Source organism: Leptinotarsa decemlineata, unplaced genomic scaffold (genome assembly GCF_025532065.1).
Source record: "Leptinotarsa decemlineata unplaced genomic scaffold, Ldec_3_MD MMD2_tig00000882_RagTag_RagTag, whole genome shotgun sequence".
NCBI lineage: Eukaryota > Metazoa > Arthropoda > Insecta > Coleoptera > Chrysomelidae > Leptinotarsa > Leptinotarsa decemlineata.
Genome location: NW_027412556.1, coordinates 18,228,748 through 18,249,398, shown reverse-complemented (window position 1 = coordinate 18,249,398; position 20,651 = coordinate 18,228,748). Strand labels below are relative to the sequence as shown.

Sequence of the window (20,651 nt, the reverse complement as noted above, 5' to 3'; positions counted from 1 at the left end):
TGATGATAATCACTTGGTGATCGAAACACGTATCGAGGTGTTGAAATAACGATTTGGTGTTGGGAAAAATCTTCAGTAATATTCATTACTACACCGAAGGTTCCAAACAGTGCATCATAAAAACTAGTATTGTCCAATTTTGTTTCTTGACCCTACCATCTCCATTTCGATTGATATGTTATAATCCGATAAAAGCAAATTAAAAATGCGACATTTCGTTAATTACATTCCATCATCAACTTCATTTTTTCAAGTATAGACCTGATGATGTTTATTTCTTTCCAAATTTGAATTTTATGCCTTCTTCAGATCATTACCATATGATATGTTCGAAAAATGTTTGGCCAATTTTTCACTACGAATTCAAATTGAACCAAAGCGTGGCCGAAACAGCCCGGAAAATCAACCGTACAATTAGCAATGATAGTGTTGATGAACGCACTGTTCTAAATTGATTTGCGAAATATGTTTCCGAATATTTTAGCCTCGAAGATGAGCCTTGACCTGCAGTTATCTAGGACGAGGATTTGAGGACCCTGGTGGAGACTGACCTCATCTCAAACGGTACGTGGTGTGGCGGAAGAAATGGGCGTCAGCTCCCATGCGGTTTTTGATGATATAAAACGTATTTGGAAGACTAACCAGCTAAAAAAGTGGATAACCCACGATTCGAACAATCGACAGAAATTATCATGTTTCGAAGTCTGTTCTTTTTTGCTTTTGCGCAACTAAAGCGATCCATTTTTGCACAGGATCGTCATGTGTGATGAAAAGTGGATCCTCTACAACAACAGGGGATATTCAGGACAGTGGTTGAACACCAATGGGCCACCCAGGCGAATACCCACCAAACAAATCCCCTATAACTTTCTACAACTGGTACAATTTCTCACAGTAGAGTCAAATCGTGGTAATTCACCGAAAATTGCGTCATCAGCAGCCATCAGCCGGCAATAGTCGACAGAAGAGGTCTGATTCTGCTCCAGGATAACGCCCATCCGCACGTTTCACAAATTATCGTCCGAAAATAAAAAAATCCAGCGTTGGAGTACTGTTTCTCCCACCATACTTACCTGACCTCTTGCCAACTGACTACTATCTTTTCAAGTACTTCGATAACTTTTTCACCGGTACTACCTTCGACTTGTATTACTTTGGCAAAAGTGCACTGATTCAAATGGCGCCTATTTCAATTGAATTGAATAGGATTCACTGATATATTACACTTCAAAGTAGACCCATAGAAAGGGAAGAAACTTTCGAAACACCCCAAAACGAGGCTCAAGAAAAAAATTAAGAAAACATTGACAACATGCGATATCCAAATCTGTCATTTGTCATGAAATACATCGAACACTCGGTTTCACCAAGGAAAGCTCAACCATGACACTGGAATGGTTTCAATTTTCGAAAGTAATGACGAAAGTGAAATGACGACACAAATGTTATAAACTTCAATACTTGGCTAAAAGTACTTGAAAATAAATTGATGGATGTAGCCGTTACTACTTGGTAGGAAATTATAATGAATGAAATAGAAATGACACTTTCTATGTTTTTTACCACTTTTATTTGTAACTAAAGTTACTGCAGTTTCGTCCTATACGGACATTTTCAAACTTATACGATAAAATAACAATGATTCATTACATGTTCTGGGACCCTTACTTTTTACAATTTATATCAATGACATGATGACATTGCACACGAAGGGGAGAGTCCTTAGTTTTGCTGATGACATTGCAATATTCTACCAGGCAAAAACGTGGTATGACCTAAGAAGTGATATTGAAAATGACTTCAAAATATTCAAGTCTTGGTTTCAGTTCAACAAACTCACTTTGAACTGTGACAAAACACAATATTTACCATTCATATCTTACTCGAACAACTTACCAAACCTTGGCTCCCTGAATATAGACAATAACACACAAATACCTGAAGCAACAACAGTTAAATACCTAGGTATTATACTTGATCGACACCTTCGATGGGACAACCACATAAAAAATGTCAATAAAATTAGGGGCCTACTGTCTAGATTCCCGTACCTGAGAGACTTCCTCGATTCAAAAAATCTTAGAACGTTGTATCTCTCTTTGGTCCAGTCGCTTATTAGTTATGGTATTTTGGGATGGGGTAGAGTGGCTGAACACCACTTACATAACGTGAATGTGATCCAAAAATGGATTATTACCAAAAGAATATTGACTTCCCAACTGATTCCCTGTTTCAAGAGAGCCAATTTCTTGATATAAGGCAGCCTTTTTGTCAAAATGTATTAAATAACATTCACAAGAAAAAAATACTAGTAAATACTCTAGATCATAATTATGAAACAAGAGGGAAATCAATATATACCTGCACAAGTGCAAAAACAATTGGTCAACGTTCATGTAAATACATCGCTCCAAGGTTATACAATCTACTACCAGCTAAAATAAAAAGCATAGACAAATTCAGAAAATATAAAGATGAGGTCAAAGATTGGATTATGCAAAGTGGAAGAGACATTTTTAACAATCTTTTAAATCTAAAAGACTTACGATGAAGCAAAAAACAAATTGAGAGCTCGTTTTCATTTAATTTTATACTCTTTTATATTCTTTATCTTCTTTATTTTAATATTTTTACAATTATAGCTAAAGTTTTTGGTTGAAGAAATCCTTAATCAGGATAGCACGTTACAGGATAGGACCCCCGTCTTCCCTTGCTCGTACAAGTCTGTCGAAGATTTCTGAGGGTTGCTCGTAGGGGTGTGACCGGTTGACGGAGGGAACAAATCTATTCAGTTGTTAAGTGGCTCTGCTGGTTATATGTGTATACTGATATATAAGTAGTAGATATATTAGATGTGTGAAACAGTTAGTGTTTACGGTTATGTGTACTATATATGTATGTATATATTTGTTTGTTTGTTCTAGCATCATCACATACAAGTATCTTGAATACTTCCGTGATGTTTTCAATGTTTACTCATTATTATTCATGTAACACTGTTTTCTTTATGAACTATTTCCTTGAATAAACATTATTATTATTATTATTATTATTATTCGCCATTATATACCACCCCTGTAGGTACTAATAGAAATAGAGATACTTGACTTGATTGATTACCTGAATTTACAGTTCACAATGCGGATGTGCCAATTTAAAAACCGGCGAGTAAACTAAATCGATTTGATCAGTTAATAGGTTGCACTCGCAATTTTTATGCTTGAGGATTTCCAAGGATTCTAAATACTTGAGTTTGATTCGGAAACTTGTGGTTGTATGCCAAGGAAAGGTTTGAAAACGTCGAATCCTTTTTTCCTAGTCTGAAGAACCTTTCATGTTCAGCATACCGTTTTTGGAAATTTCGGCCACATTGTCCCACATAAACACTATTACACTCCGAACACTTAAGCTTATACACTCCAGATTTTTCCAACTTGTCGACCTTATCTTTGGCATTGGAAAGGAAATGAGATAACCTGGCATGTGATCTGAATGCCTCTTACACATTGTTTTTTCTGAAGAAACCCGAAATTATCTCTGTTCTTTTTCCAAAATATGTTAAGACCCATTTCTTGATTTCTGGTTGTTTGACCTGAGGGTATATTAAACTGTAAGTAAATTTCCGGCTTTGTTTCCTGACTAATTTCTAGATAGTATCTGCGTTGAAACCATTTTACAGGGGTAAATGTAATGAATCATTGTTACTTTATTGTATAGGTTTGAAAATGTCCGTATAGGACGAAACTGCAGTAACGTTAGTTACAAATAAAAGTAATAAAAAACAGAAAGTGTCGTTTCTCTCTTATTCAGTACTTGAAAATGTTCGTCACCGCCTTACATGAACGTATAATATTAAACATACTGAAGTTTCAGGTACGAAACCAGTAAGAACAAATTATTCATGAAAATCATGGAAGCTATTCAAATTACAAAATAGACAAAATACAAACACAATTTATCTGGCCATCATGTGAACGCATAGGTATTTCAAATTCCAACCATCCCAAAACAAATGAAAGAAAATGAAAATTTAGAATAATCTCTCCAACCATCGCCTCAGTGGTGAAAACTGTAAACTGAACAGGTAAAACGAAAGTCAAGAAAAAAATCATTGTGTGGAGGTGCAAAAAATGCATCTCAACAACAATTCTATGCCAACCACTGATAGACCACCAACCCAGTATGAAAATCATGAAAGTTAATTTCTTTGATGAAAAGAGAGATTTGTGAGGACTATTTTGTCAAATAAAGAAACACCCACTCAAGTAAGTTCCTGAATGGCTTCTATTGTCCCGTGCTTCAGTTGAATGAGGTTTAGATATTTCAGAAATATAAACTTCGTTTCAGATACAGAGTAGCCCAACTAGCAATTTTCTATTTTATAATGGCTGTGAAAACGTTTCGGAGAAACAAATTATAAAAGTGTATTCCTCCCAGAAATATTTTCAATGTATTTATAAAACAGCTGTAAATAGGAAATCGGCACCGTTTTTATACAACACTAGTACTATGTTGCTGTGTCGCTTCTGTTCCAATGTTTTGACAGAATCAGAATCAACGAACTTAGGCGTGCGCAGAGTTATAGAACGATACTTTAAAAAAATTGTTCTACAGCGCCATCTAGTGGCGAGTTACAAAAAAATTGATAACCTAAAAACCTTCTCTATGAAAAATTACTTATACATGTCAAGTTTCATCACGATCGGTTGAGCGATATTGAAGTTTATCAATAAATTTATGTATGTAGCCGTTACTACGTGGTAGGAGATCATAATGAAAAGAGAAATGGAAATTTATATGTTCTTCACCACTTTAAATTGTAACTAACGTTACTGCAGTTTCGTCGTATATGGATTCTCAAACTGATAAATTAGATAATGAAATTAGTTTGAGATTGTCCATATAGGACGAAACTGCAGTAACGTTAGTTACAATTGAAAGTGGTAAAACCATAGAAATTTCCATTTATCTTTTCAGAAGTTTATCACTCACCAACCAACCACCCAACCAACTGAGCAACCAAGAAACATTAATTTTTATATATTAGACTAGTACAATGTTGCTGTATCGCTGTTGTTCCAATGTTTTGACAGAATCAGAATCAACGAACTTAGGCGTGCGCAGCGTTATAGAACAATGCTTTCAAAAAATTGTTCTACAGTGCCATCTAGTGGCCAGTTACAGAAGAATTGATAGCCTAAAAACCTTCTCTATGAAAAATTACTCATACATGTCAAGTTTCATCACGATCGGTTGAGCGATGTAGAAATTTATCACTTACCAACCAACCAACCAACCAACCAACCAACAAACATCCATTTTTATATATTAGATTATAGTCTTCAATGATATTTTGTAACGCCTTTTGCAAACACTACAAAACAGTATTATGGAGATTTTGGCAGTTACTATAAAACACTCTTAAAAAGTAGTTTCGTAAAGAATTTTATAAAATAATTGAAATACAATTTTATAAAAGATATTTTAGTTATCTCAAGTAAGCGTTATAAAATATAATGCAGGCGCAAGTAGTAATTTTGTTTTGGACACTAGGAAAATATAATATATTTGATTAGATATGTCGCCAACTGAAAACTAACTAATAGAAAGGTTGGGGTCATTTTAATAATTTCACGATTGTACGTATGAAACCGGTAAAGACATTATTTGTGCTTCAAAGATTGATATTTTAACTGCGAATTAAATTTTATTGACAAATATATAGCCTATTATCAGTAAAATCTAAGCGCGCCACTCTTTTGATAAAACTTTTGGAAAAAATTATCAATTATAGAAAAATTCACTCTGTCGACGTATTAATTTTCTAGTTCCAAATCACCTCGGTTTGTTCTAAATAACATAATCTTATAATATATATCGCACCCTTAGAATGAAAGTGACTGAATTCAAAAAATGCAGTTTTTGGTAAATGAGCAAGAAAGTTTTCAAAAAAGTATAGTATTGAATACATCTCAATATAACTCTTTTGTGTTCCGACGCATTAGATCGATTTTTAGCAGATTTATGGATTAGCCTTTTGAGTACACCGTGGCCAAGTAATTTTGTATTTATAATATTTTTAATATATATTTTGACATTAAATATAAAGTAGTTACAAATTGAGTCACTATTGCAAAATTATTTTTGAACTTTTTGAGATTTTTTATGAGTTAGGTCTGTTTATGACGCATATTGGAGAGCGTTCTGTTGACATAATAAATAATAAGTCATTGTTGTACTGAGAGTTCTGTGAATACAACGTAGTAAATTGAAATGCAAATTTTTAAAAATCAAATGTATCTATTTATTTCAAGTCTTTACAACAGTCTTAATAACTTTTCATTTAAGTCTTATCATTAATGAGGTTGTAGTAACTAATTGCCTCTTTTGACTAGCAAATAACACATTATTTTAGAAACATAGTCTTATATTACCCGTAATTTACATTACGCTTACAAACTAAAAAATCTTATGTTTAATCAGTTTAGCAAACAATACCTAACTGAAAATCACATAAAAGAGTTACTTTTGCAAATTATAAATTAAAATTCACATACTTTGATAACAAAACAAAATATATCTTTAAACTTATTAATGAAAAATAACATTCAAAGTCAAAACTCTTAATAACTGAGAATCACATGAAAGAGTTACTATTTCAAACAGAAAATAAAAATCACATCCTTATATAGCAGAATAAAAAATATCTTTTCAATTAGTCATTAATAACGACGAGTAAGATTTGTAGTAAAAACTTTGTTTTAATAGGGTTTTTTTACTCATTGTTAAATAAAGATTGATAAAAAGCAGCGTAAACATTTGGTATCAAGTTTTTTTTAAGTAACTCACGGAGATCCTTTTTTTTGTTAGTACTTAACTCAATCCTTTCCGAATACAGTTTTCTAAGTTGCAATTGTTCTAGTGTCGGCATTTTCTTCCTTTTGTTTCTGACGTTGAGTATTTTAAAATCATCTATGTAGGAAGTCTTATAATAGATCAGAAATGGATCTTGTTTCGTAAACTTCATCAATTTAATATTATTCCAGTTTCACGTTTCTCTATCTTCATTTTCTGAGAAGTTGTAGCCCCATTGAACTTGTAGATCTTTTAAATCAAAAAAATAATGAAAATCAAGTTCGTGAACAAGAATTGGGGATCCATTCTTCTTACCACTTCTCATCAAGGTGACGTATTGTTGAGGAATGTATATGGGACCAGACTTATGACTCTTTTTCACTTCTTTCTCTATTAAGCTATGCACGCTGTCCCCTTCATTTTCTGTATGGCCTTGTATGAGTTATGGAATGGATGTTTTCAAAATACACAACCGCAAATGAAAAGAAACTCGCTATAAATTTATTTTTATTCTGGCCACCACAGTTGTCAGAATATAAAATGACATCTATTTTTTTTCCTCCGGATCGTGCATCAATAGATTGAAGGTAGTTTAATAAGCAAGATCCTAATTCGTTTGAGCCTCTCTTACCTTGAGTTTCGTCCCAAAAATAGCAATTTACGCCTTTATAACAGCAATACTTAGAATCAGATTTTACTTCCTTCGGTTTATCCAACTCTACTATGGTAAAATTGAAACTGTTGAGCCTCGATTTATATGGGTGTCATATTTTCCTTGAATATTTAGTCTGTTAGCTTCTGGACATAGTAAGTATTGATTACATAAGTCGCATTGATTTTTTTTGGCTTGAAAAAGCCAATATTGAACTCAGTAGTAAATATCTCGTAGAACTTGTTGAACTTTCCGTAGGTCTTATCATTTTGCTTTTGATTATCAACATAATCTCTGTATATTTCTGTGATCGTTCTTGAACCATCGATGTACTCTCGTGTTGTCTGTGCTCTTAAATAATGAGACTCTATCCAGGGAATAGAATTAATGTAGTCTCTCATATCTTGAATAATATTTGCGTCAACTTTAATATGTCTGTAATGCTTACCTCTTAAGTCTTTCTGCACGAAACCTTCAGTGTCTCTCTTGCTTTTAACGGTGCGAATCATGCGATCAGAAATGTCTAAAGTTTTCAAAAAAAATGTTTTGCACACTCGCCGTTTCTCATTATTTAGAGTGAAATAGAATGCGTGGTTAAATTTTCTTGGATTTTCAGCATTAGAGTAACGATATTTTGGAGATATTTCGGCCATACTTGAAGTGATAAAGGAGCGTTGTAGATCAATTTCATTCAAATCCCAGAATTTTTGAAAAGACTTGATCTCTGCTCTTCGCTGATATTGTCTCGATATTTCAACCTACACCTTTGAGAACACGGTGGTTTTACGGAGCGTGCTTTGATTTGACGTTTTGATTTAGAGATAGAAGTGTATGCTTGCCCACTATTCCTTGCAATTTTAGCGGACGTCTGTTTCCATTTCGTGGTATCCCGTCTCCTTTTTCTACTGTTGGAAAAATAATTGTTATCTTGATTGGTGTTTTTGTCGCATTGTGCACTACTGCTACTTGATGACGAACTGCTGCTAGATGAAGAACTGCTGCTAGATGAAGAACTGCTACTGGATGAACTTATAGAAGATGAACTACGACGGGAAGATTTTTTTTTGACAACAAACTACGGGCAGGTGAATTGTTAGGAGGAGACGTCTGACTGTGAGATGAGCGGGAGTCAAAATTAGTTAAACTCTCACGACTTTTGGAACCCTTCTTCTCTGGCACAATTAATGTCGGATCGCTATCGCTTAGGTCCACATCGTTTTCACCGGAGTGTAATGGTGACATCTTGTATGTATCAATTGGAGTCGATTTTCTTTTGAGGTGAGATCCAGATGAAATCTTCGATAATGATGATGACATGTTATTTATTTCAGGATCAATGATGGCTTTCTGTGACAGAGTTTTTTCCACGTTACCCTCGTAGCTGTCATTAATTACTTCACCTACATCACGATCTAGGTGGACGTGTGTATGTAAGTCCTCAATTTGAGACGGAAGTGTTGTGTGTAGTAATGAGCATTCATTATGATATACAGCATCAGAATTAGGTTGGTTTTCTTTATCGCAACTCCAGTCATTCGGAATAGGTGGATTGGTGATTGTTACACGATACTGATTTTCTACCCATTGAGCAACATCGCTATTGAGACACTCAACTGAAGGCTCCCTGTCTTGTTTTTCTTTTTCATCAGTCTGCAATTTTGGAGGTGTTAGTCCCATCAAACTAAACATCTCTTGAACTCGTCTTGATGTTGTCATTTCAACTAGTAAATTTGTGAAGTAAAGCCTGAAACAAAACAAATTTATTAAACTGTAATTCATCGTTTGGATTTAAACTCTCTCTCTCTATTATAGTCGATCCTTCATTACTAAAGATCGTGATCATCATTCTTATGCCCAAACAATCGGTTTGTTAAAATACTTAGTACTTAAATCGGTACATAACGTACAAAACTCTTATATTAAGGTGACGTATTCAAAAAAATAGCCAACTAATCCTTCTTATTTTTACTACTAAACAGGCTCAATATTCAGAATAACAAAAATAATAAGTATGATTTTAGTCCAAAATAGACCTATTCGTATAAGAGCCGTTTGTCTTTAATTATTATTTTTTACTAAATGGACCTAATCTGTTAATGGTCACTGAACACTATAACATATTTTGTTCTATACAGACCTATTTTATAAATGGTCACTTTATTACAAAAAAATTGTTGTTACCTACCTTCACAGTATTTGCAATAAACAGACACAATTTGAGATCCGCCGATGTTTTACACCTCCACTAGAAAACACTTCTGACTTAATACTAGTTCTGCCTCTTTCACACAACATGCATAAATGAATAGCGGGAACAGTAAAAGAGACCGAAACATGCGCTGTCCCTGTTATACTTAGAGATAGGTGACTTTTTCTTTACAGGGTTATAGAGTTTGCTTTATAAGGTCAGTTTATGGTAAAATCGAGTATTACAGGAATTTTGAGTTAAGTCACTTTCATTCTAAGGGTGCGATATGTACTTTTCACCTGCAAATATTACTATATGTGCGGTATCTCATATTTTCAACTCATCTTATGTAAGGATTAAGTATTGCTATCACTTTGAAATTTTGCAATTTTGCTGGTTAAGAGGCCAAATTGGAAATTTTGAAGGGAAACTCCTGTTTTCAAACTGGATAGATGAAAACTGACGGCTGGGTCTGAGGGTCAAATTTTATAACAAGCTTAATGTGAAAACCGCATGTCGATATTTGTCATTATTTCTGAGTTACAGTATGTTTTTCGAAAATGTGCATTTTCTTAAAGTTGCTGTGAATTTTTACGAGTCAAAAATTTCTGAAGCACAAAATATTTCCAAAGCACTTTTCTTCGTAGAATTGAATGTTGTAAATAACTTATTTTCTCAAATGAGATATCGATATTTATTGATGGAAAATAATTTGTTCAATGAGACATTCTGTGTATTCCTACATATTTCAATAAACCTTAACCCTTTCTGTCCCGGGCCTTGATATACATGTTGGTCCCTCAGTTCCAGAGGTTTTTTCAAGCTTAGAGTCCCATTGCCATATATATACGTCGCATATAAATAAACGAATAAATGACCAAAGAATATTTTTTTAATGAGAAAAATATATTTTTTAACAAACCTACTGGACTTTTTCCTTTCTGTTTAGAAATACTCATCAGAGGGCAAAACCAACTTGAAAAAATCTAACTAACTTTGAAAAAATAATGTAAAAAATTAACATTATAAGTTTCCTTTTGTGTGATACTCCTCAAAACACGTTACTACGCAAAGACCAACTCCGCATCTTGCACACATGTATCTCGATTCGCTAATTTTTTTCTGGCCATTTCTGTGGCTACAAATGACACATCGCTTCACTTTCTTATCAAGAACTGAACTAGGAAAATGTCGCCCTTTGAGCCTTTGAGGATTCTTGGTTGAAGGGTTTATACTTCTGTTTTTTTCATGTTTATATCTGAAATAAGATGAAGAAATAAGTGCAGAATGAAAAAATTATTATTACAAACGTACCCATCAAAAAGTGCTCCAATAATGGTAAGTTGATAATCTGCAAGCGGTAGCCTTGTTGAAGATTGGGTCAAATAGAGAGCATGTGCTTTGAGAAGAGAAAAATCAACTATGTGGAAAAATAGCTTTTTATACCATTTTGTGAACTTTCTTACACATTCCGTGGAGCTCAACATCATATCTGATCGATCTATTGCACCCATATTTTCGTTGTAATCCACAACAACAGCTGGTTTTTGTATGGGTTCTTTGGTCTTGAAATCTACTTTGTCTAACGCTACTATGCGATCTTCATGAAACGTAGTTAGCATCATAACATCACGCATATCCTTCCATTTCACGCAAAGTATATTTTCGACACATATCGAGATAGACTCTCCTTTAGCTAATTTCTCGGAACCTCGGAAGCATATTTGTCAGTTTCAGAGACAATCTCAACTATCTCTGTGTCCATAAATAAAAGGAAATAACTTAAAGCATCCGACTTATTTTCTATGGAGTCCAAGTGTGATCCGGCTCTCTATCATCAAAATCATGCACTACGGGAATAAATGGAGTGTTGTTCCATTTCAGAACGAAATTTTGTTTTGGGGCCAAATTATCTTGAATCACTTCAGGTGACTTATTATTTGTATTTCTGTCTTGACCATCAACAGGATTTTCTTCGTCAGATGAGCCATTCTTGCTATTTTCGAACTCTTCAAATATAACTTCATTTATCTCGTCATCTTCATCTGAATCGGGGTTATACTCACTGCCACTAGAGACATATGGCTCTTCATCAGAGTCTAGAGCTTCCAAAATATCGTCATATTCCTGTTTTGATAGCCCACAAAAGTTTTCTACATTATCATACCTTTTACGCTTAGAATCACGTGCTTTACTCATATCGCCCGCACGATTGCGACTGTTGTGCCCGAAATGCTTTTTAAAACTGAATTTTGAAGTGGTCCAACACGCCAAATCGTTCTACCGAACTTCACCTTCGACCTATGCATGTAACAGCGTGGCCACGTGTGCTACAATATAGAATTTATCTTCAATATGTGAACAAATATATACGCCAATGGGTCCGCATGACCTGTCTTAGGTGCCAATATTTTGCGGCTTTGGGACCAATGATCTAACATTTTCGGACATATTTCTACGGCATTGGGACACCAACGGGTCTAAAATTTTATAAGTAAGGCATATTTTCGGCCTTGGTAAATTGGGACCATAGCACCTTGAACATATATATATACGGCGGCTGGAACTACAGACCCATTTTTTAAAAAAACATATATATGTGGCATTGGGACAGAAAGGGTTAAAATTACCTTCCCAAAATGATATGCTGCTTTTGCATTTTCCGCGGTTTCTATTGAACATATTATCATATCCCATTTTGCGTAATTCTCATACATCTTCGCGAATGTGTTTGAAAATTGTACAAAAACCACCAACTGAAAAGCATCTTCACTGTTCAAATCAAAATTTGACAGCCTCTAGTATAGACTTACATTCTGTTTTATCGTCGCATGCATCGGCATCGTCCAAAGCCTACTTGATCAAAGTGTGCATTTCAAAGTCTGCATGAGAAAACGTAAAAGCTCTGCATTTCCAAGAGGACTATACAAAAATATCAGGTATGCTGAATTTTTCAAAAGGTAATTTCAAACTCTGTTGGAATATGCAGGAATATACAGTGTGTATCTGTGAAAAAGATAGTTTTCCATCAATAACATTTGAAAAAATAAGTTTTCTACACCTTTAAATGCTACGTGAAAAAGTACTTTGGGAGTTTTTTCATAGAAATAAGAAATTTTGACAGAAAAGTTGAGCACAGCACAGCAACTTTTCGTAAAAAATGCCGTAACTCAAAAACGATGATGAAATTGATGTGCGTTTTTCACCATTCATTTTCTCATAAATTTTTACCCTCAGACACAGCCAACAGTTTTCATCTACCCAGTTTGAAAACAGGAGTTTTCCGTTTGAAGTGTTCAATTTGGAACACTGTGTACCTACAATATGATTGCACTGAACGTCTCGTGAACGCATGATTAAATTCATTCGAAATAACAAGTTTCTTCTCGTCAGTGTAAGGCAGGTCAGTTCATAGAATTCGAATACAATTTTTCAAATTGAGCCTCAGTTCCAGAAAAAACTTAGATTTTCCCCAAGAAGCAACTAGAAGTGGAATTAGAGATAATATCGAAGAAAAAAAATCAATCATTTTTCAAAACGTGATCTATTTTGTACAAGTCATTGTACTATGATTTTACAGGGTGTTCCTTAAACACATGCAAATATTAAAGGAGGTAATTCTTAGACCCATTTCAAGAAAAAAACTTCCTATGGACGTATATCCTAAACGCCTTAACTTTTGAGATACAGGGTGGCAAAGTTTTCAAAAATAAGCAGTTTTTCAATAATAACTGAGATAATTTTGTAGACATTTTTGGCATATTTGATACATATGTTCCATGCCTCAAGGTGCACAAATTTGTATTTTTTCAAACAGTGGCATCCCTACGGGTTTCGCATTGAATATTTTTGGGGAAAAAGTACTACGCCAATGCTTTCTTTTCAAAATAAAATTATTTTTAAAATCCTCATTTATTTTTGAGAAAATTTGATCTCCTGGTATTTCACTCAAAAAAATAAAAATCGACAGAAAGCAAATTAAGAAATTAGATCAATTCTAAAATGAATGAGAATCTGAAAATTGCTTCATAACGCATTACCAATTCCCTTATATTATTTGAAAACATAATCTGCAAAAAAATAAATTTTTCACAAAAACGAGTTTTATTTTATTTTGTGACAGTGTAAGTCTAAACGAATAGCACAATTTGTTAATTATAAATAATACCAAAACTGATTATAAAAATTGATGGAAGTGGCCACCTGCACTTAGTATGCATGCTTCCGCCCTTCTACGCATGGAATTACGCACCCGTTCAAATATTCCCGGCGTATTTCGTATAGTTTCACACGAGGCAACTATTCGCTCTCTTAAATCTTCTGAAGTATTAACGGGAGTTTTATACACAAGAGTTTTAAGGTGACCCCATAAAAAAAAATCTAAACTGTTGAGATCGGGGGATCTTGCTGGCCATTGCTGAGGTCCTCCGCGACCTATCCAACGATTAGGATAAACTGTATTTAAATGGTTTCAGACAATTACACTGAAATGAGCAGGGGCGCCATCTTGCATGTACCATATTCGATTCCTTAACGCAAGTGGCACATCTTCCAATAACCCAGGTAAGTCTTCTTCGAGAAAGTGTAAATGAGAACGACCATCAAGGCGTCCTGGTAGAAAAAATGGGCCTATTAGATGATCACCTATAATTCCTGCCCATACATTAACCGAAAATTGGTATTGGAAATGGGTTTCGGTTATTGCATGGGGATTTTCTTCAGCCCACACATGATTGTTATGGAAATTTTGAATGGCATTCCGAGAAAAATTTGCTTCGTCTGTGAACAAAATTTGTGTCTCAAACTGCGGATTTAGTACAACACTTTGTAGATACCACTGACTGAAGTTCACACGCTGTGGAAAATCTCTGGGGAGTAATGCCTGCACTCTTGAAATATGGTATGGGTATAACAAAAAATCAACCAAAATACGCCAAACAATTTGATGACAAATATCCAAAGTTCTAGCGATCTTCCTCGTACTCGTCTCAGGATGTTCCTCAATTTCTTGCAGCACCGCTTCCTCAATTTTAGGAGTTCTTACTACACGAGGTCTACCTTCCGGAGCCCCTTTCTTGAAACTACCAGTTTTCCCAAGTCGACGATGAATATTTGAAAAGGTTCGGCTATCTGGTAAGGCACGATTACGATATCTTTCCTGATAAATGCGCCTGGCTTCTGTTGTATTACCATCGGCAAGGCCATATACGTAATGCATTTGCGCCATTTCCGCATTCGTATAATTTACCACATTTACTGATATTCAGAAAAACAGCGGACTACCAAAATAACTTCAATAACACTTCAAAATCAATCAAAACGCGCTGTGACAGTTTTTAACACCAACACCTTACTTTAAACCAACATCAATATTAGCTACTGACGTTTGTACATACAGAGAATTCGTTTTTTATTGCTATGGTGGGTACGCTGTTTTTTCTGCTTTTAATCTTTGAAAGAAATCACATATCGACAAACTCCATATTTCCAAGAGGTGCAGTAAATAAATTCTGCTACACGTCATTTATTTCAGGATAACTAAATTTATGTTTTCAAAAATTATTAAGCGGTGCTGCGTTTTGACGTAATTTTAATTGAGAACAGTGCATCTGACAACAAACAAATACCTTTCAGATCCTCAATTATTTTGCAACAAATCTGATCTCTGCGGTATCGATGCACGATACCGCATCAGATTTTTAAGGAATTTATCCTTAAGTAAAGCGATTTTTAATTTTTTGAGCAAAAACCATGCGTCGGACCAAGAAAACCCAGTAAGTCAAATGTGCTCAAAAATGTATGGAGATTTTAAAAATAATTTTTAATTCAAGATAAAGCAGTGGCGTAGTATTTTTGTCGACAAAAATATACATTTCATAACTCGTACGTACGCCACTGGCAGAGAAAATGAAAAAAATTGTACATCAGAAAATGCGCCTTGAGGCATGGAACATATGTACCAAATATGCCGAAGATGTCTACAAAATTATCTCAGTTATTATTAAAAAACTGATTATTTTTGAAAATGTTGCCACCCTGTATCTCAAAAGTTAAGGCGTTTAGGACATACGTCCATAGGACGTTTTTTCCTTAAAATGGGTCTAAGAATTACCTCTTTAAATATAAGCATGTGTTTAAGGAACACCCTGTATACAATTATGTATGTCTGAATATGTAGGTGTTGTCTAGGTAGGCATGTAAGCAAATATGTGAAGTGTGTATGTGTTTTTAAAAAATTTGGTGATCAACAGAATTTTGTCAGATTTGTTATGTCCTATTTATAATTTACGTAACTCTAACCAGTAGGTATTACGTTACTTTTTGATTATCAGTTATATATTCATCATAAATATGGCTTTACTTGAGAATCATTTTATAAACCGGAACCGGTCGTAACAACTAAAACTCTAAGTAGAAATGAGACAAAAATTATTTTCATGGGCTATGCTTGAAGACTGGCAGTAATCAAATCTGAAGAAATGAACTTTAAACGTTCAAGCCAAGTCTCGAATATACCTACACAGTAGGTTGAATGGACTGACGCCTATCAGAAAACAACTACTGCCCTGGCTGACATCACGAAGGGCGTTGGATTATACCCGACAGACGTTCATTTCTTTAGATTTGTTCACTGCCAGTCTTCAAGCATATACCACTGAATAATAAGAAACTTTTTCTTCCTTATTCAGAGGAATCGGGCACATTTCAGATATGCAGTTGGTTAATACCTCGTCCAGTAGATGAAGCGACATTTTCTTGTTCGCTCCAACTCAGGAAGAGAAATGAAATACTCTGAGAGAATTCAGATTTTCAATTATGGAATATTATTAACTTCAGGTTGATGATGGCCACTATCTTGCACTGATGAGTGGCTAATGAGCCAGAAACCGGTCTGTAAGTGTGCCCGTTCCAAAATTGAAGGTTGACTTCTTCAGTTGTATTGCCAATTGCATGTGCAGGAATTTTTCTGTGAATATTCCTGCACTGACGCCTGTCGGATATAATCCAACACCCTTCGTGGTATTAGCCAGCGGAGTAGTTGTTTTCTGATAGGTGTCAGTTGAATGGACTGACACCTATCAGTATATACCTACTGTGTAGGTATATTCTAGACTGGCTTGAACGTTTAAAGTTCATTTCTTTAGATTTGTTTACTGCCAGTCTTCAAGCATAGCCCACTGACTAATAAGAAAAAAATGCATCCACCTATGCACTTCCAACAAGGAGCTCAATGGCCAGTTTGCAGTACCATTTTACTCTTCTACGTAAAGATGTGGCATAAGCCTTCATTTGGTCTAATAACATTGAAAAAGTTGATGGATATTTGAATTTAGATTTCAAATCAAATAACAAAAGTTTATATTGGTCGCCTATTACAGAAACTGAAGTGATTGAAATGATAAATAATTCAAAAAATGAATCTGCTCCAGGTCCTGATGAATTAAATAGCACTTTACTTAAATCTCTTGAGTATTTCATAGCGAAATCCTTGACTTATATCTTCAATAATTGTTTAGCATCTGGTATTTTTCCATCAATTCTCAAAATTTGTAATGTCATACCATTGTACAATAATGGAGATAAAAAATATATTGATGATTATAGACCAATATCATCGACAAGTAATATTAGTAAAGTGTTCTGAAAATGTAATAAAAAAAGAGTAATTACCTTTATTGCAAATGAAAAAAATTTGTCAATTAAACAATTTACTTTCAGGGAAGAAATGTCAACAGAAGATGCAATTGTCAGTGTAACTCGAAATATATATAACAGTCTGAATACTAACAAAAAAGTGATTGGAATATTTTTAGATACGAGGAAAGCTTTTGATACCATATCTCACTCTAAACTCCTGGAGAAACTAACACAATACGGAATAAGAGGCGTTTGCCTTGAACTCTTCCGAACTTATTTAAGAAACAGAAAATAGTTCATAAAAATAAATGAATATAAGAGTAACCAACAAATAACAAATTGTGATATTTCTCAAGGCACGGTTTTAGGACCTGCTCTTTTTTTGATTTACATTGATGATTCACTAAATACAAATCTTTATGATGATCTATATTCGTATTTAGATGGCACTGTATATGTAGTGGATGGAGATAACTGGGACGAGACCATATCGAAGGCTGAAGTTGGCATGTCTATTTTGAAACATAACTTGAGGGATGACTTGCTCACACTCAATGTCATGAAAACTAAATCCATGACATTTTCATGTAGTGAAAAATATCAACCAAAATTTGATGAAATAAAAATTCATAGTTCGAAATGTGTACAGAAACATTTTCAAAAATGCAATTACACTCTTAAATTAAACAGAACCCCACAAATAAAATACTTATGAATTCATATAGATTGTTGCCTGAAGTGAAAAATACATTCACTTGAAATAACAAAAAAATTAAGAAAATGTCTCAATAAGTTCAGGTCTGAGAAATATGTTCGAAGTGAAAACACTATTGATGTTTTATCATGCATTATTTTCCAATTTTTTTACCTACGGAATCATAGCCTGGGTTGATTCATATGAAAATTCGTTCAAATATATCAAGTCTATTGAGAAATATGCACAAAAATAATTTTTAAAAAACCTTTCAGATTTCCATGGAAAGTTTTATTCAGAAAATATTAAATTTTAAATATCAGACAAATATTTTACAAAAATCAGTACCATCTAAATAAAAAAACATTTTGCAAATACTGACATAATAGAACATCAGTATGATACAAGATCAAAGACCAATAAATGCTTTCAAATTGCTAAGTGTAGTCTAATTTGATCCAACAACACTGCATATATATTGGTTGTAAAATTTACAATATAATTCCACGATAAATTGAAAAGTTGAGAACAATAGCATTTAAAAAAACATTACACAATTGGATATTAGATGATAGTGAAAAAATTGAAAATGTGCTCACATTGAAATAGTTCAGTTCAACAGATATTTTATTTCATCCTCATTCATAATAAAATGCTATTATTGATCCATTTTTCCTTTTCTATATATTGTTTCATGAACAATATCTATTAACAGTTAACATTATCTTTATTTTTCAACTAACCCAGTCGAACACAAGTGTTCACACTTAGCAAACTGTGTTAAAATATTATACATGTAATTACAATTTTTGTAATATTTATAGACATTCACTTGATATTGTACATTTGTTAATAAATTTGAATTTGAATTCGAATTTGAATTTGAATTTGAATTTGAATTCGAATTCGAATTTGAATTTGAATTTGAATTTGAATTTGAATTTGAATTTGAATTTGAATTTGAATTTGAATTTGAATTTGAATTCGAATTCGAATTTGAATTTGAATTTGAATTTGAATTTGAATTTGAATTTGAATTTGAATTTGAATTTGAATTCGAATTTGAATTTGAATTTGAATTTGAATCTGACAAATCAATGTATGCTTTATGCTTATTATAATCACGGCTTCGCGGCTACAGATAACCGTCACTATCTCATCTGTGTGTTTGGTAGATAAAGTGAGAACGTCCCTTTTATCCTTCCAAGTGCCTACCAAGTTAGTGTCCTTCTCAAGTGAAGCATGAGCCAAATCCATGCTTGTATAATAAATTTTGGTGTAAATTGTGCGTCCTTTCTTGAGCAACTTATTCGCGAGAGTGAGCACCACTTTTTTGGATGAAGATTATCCTTTTATCTTGTCTTGTCCACAATAAACCATTACGTTGTGAGTGTATCCCCTCTCGACGCACAGTTCATAAAATTAAATGCCAAATTTGCGGCCTTTTATTTTTTATGACTCGTCGGAAAGAAAGGCGCTCTCTTGATGGAACGAGTGTCTCATCAAAGCGCGCGACTTCTTTTGGCGTACTATGACGTTGTAAATTTCGATAAGTATATTTGTAAGAGGAGATGTTTTCTACAATCTGTCTACCGAAACGTTTTCATTATTGTTAAAACACCATATTTTCATTAAAAACTGAAAGCGATTGAATTATATTGGACCAATATAATTCAATACTTGGGTATTGAACAAGACCCATCCACAATAGAACACCGATGAATCTCTTTATTCCATCAATATTCGTATCTTGCCAATTATGAATTCTGTTCTTTGGTGTATTTTCTTCTGCCGTACACTCAGCTACATACGTGTTTGTTTCGGTAACTATCATCATAATTCCAGCGGAGATTTCATATGATGGTCGTCATGCAATAGAGCGTTCAAATCAGGGTCAGGTTCCGTAAACGAAAAGTTCTTCAAGTTCAATCCTGTTACGATATCCCAGGTAAGATTGTTATCATCTGTTGAGATCTCATTGTCGTCACTTCTCACATCTCCATAGTCCCCAATAACCTGTTCAATTATTTACATTACCGAATCATTATTATCTGATACATATGAGATTGATGTTGGCGCACTCGATTCGGTTACATTTGCATAAGAAATTTTGACACCCTTTTGTGGGGGTAGTTTCTCTGTAGGCTCATCAGATTCTTCACCGCGGCTGGAAATCTATTCATCTGATGATTCTCCAAATATTGTCACTTTCGCCTGAAAAATTTTCCTAAAATGATGATATTTATAGCAGCCCATTACTCATTCAATATTTGTTTCTTTATCTGCCACAACTGTTGCAAATGCGTTTGTTTCCGTTCGTAGTTCATTTTGAGTACAACCGTAACCAAGCACAGCGGCAACTAATAAGTAAACCACACTTGTCACATAGTCAGACAGACATGTCTGAGCAAGTTATCTCGAGACACCACGTTGATGCCAGGCGGTTAAGAGAAGAAAACTTATGCATTGGGGCCACTTAAAACTAAGGTGCGTGTCACAACAAATTGTTGTTAACAATTATTTTTATGAAACTAAAATTGGCATGTGTTACAAAACAATAAAATGAAATAAAAAAATTAATAAAATGTCTGGCCAAAGGGACAATTTTTTTTACATTGCAGCAG

At 34.0% G+C, this 20,651-nt stretch overlaps 1 protein-coding gene across 4 annotated transcripts in view; it reads right to left on the bottom strand.

The window, feature by feature from the left end:
* The window catches only part of LOC111508246 (sodium- and chloride-dependent GABA transporter ine-like), a 241,231-nt gene that overhangs the window by 10,386 nt on the left and 210,194 nt on the right, over nucleotides 1-20,651 (bottom strand). The gene's annotated exons all lie outside the window — the stretch shown is intronic.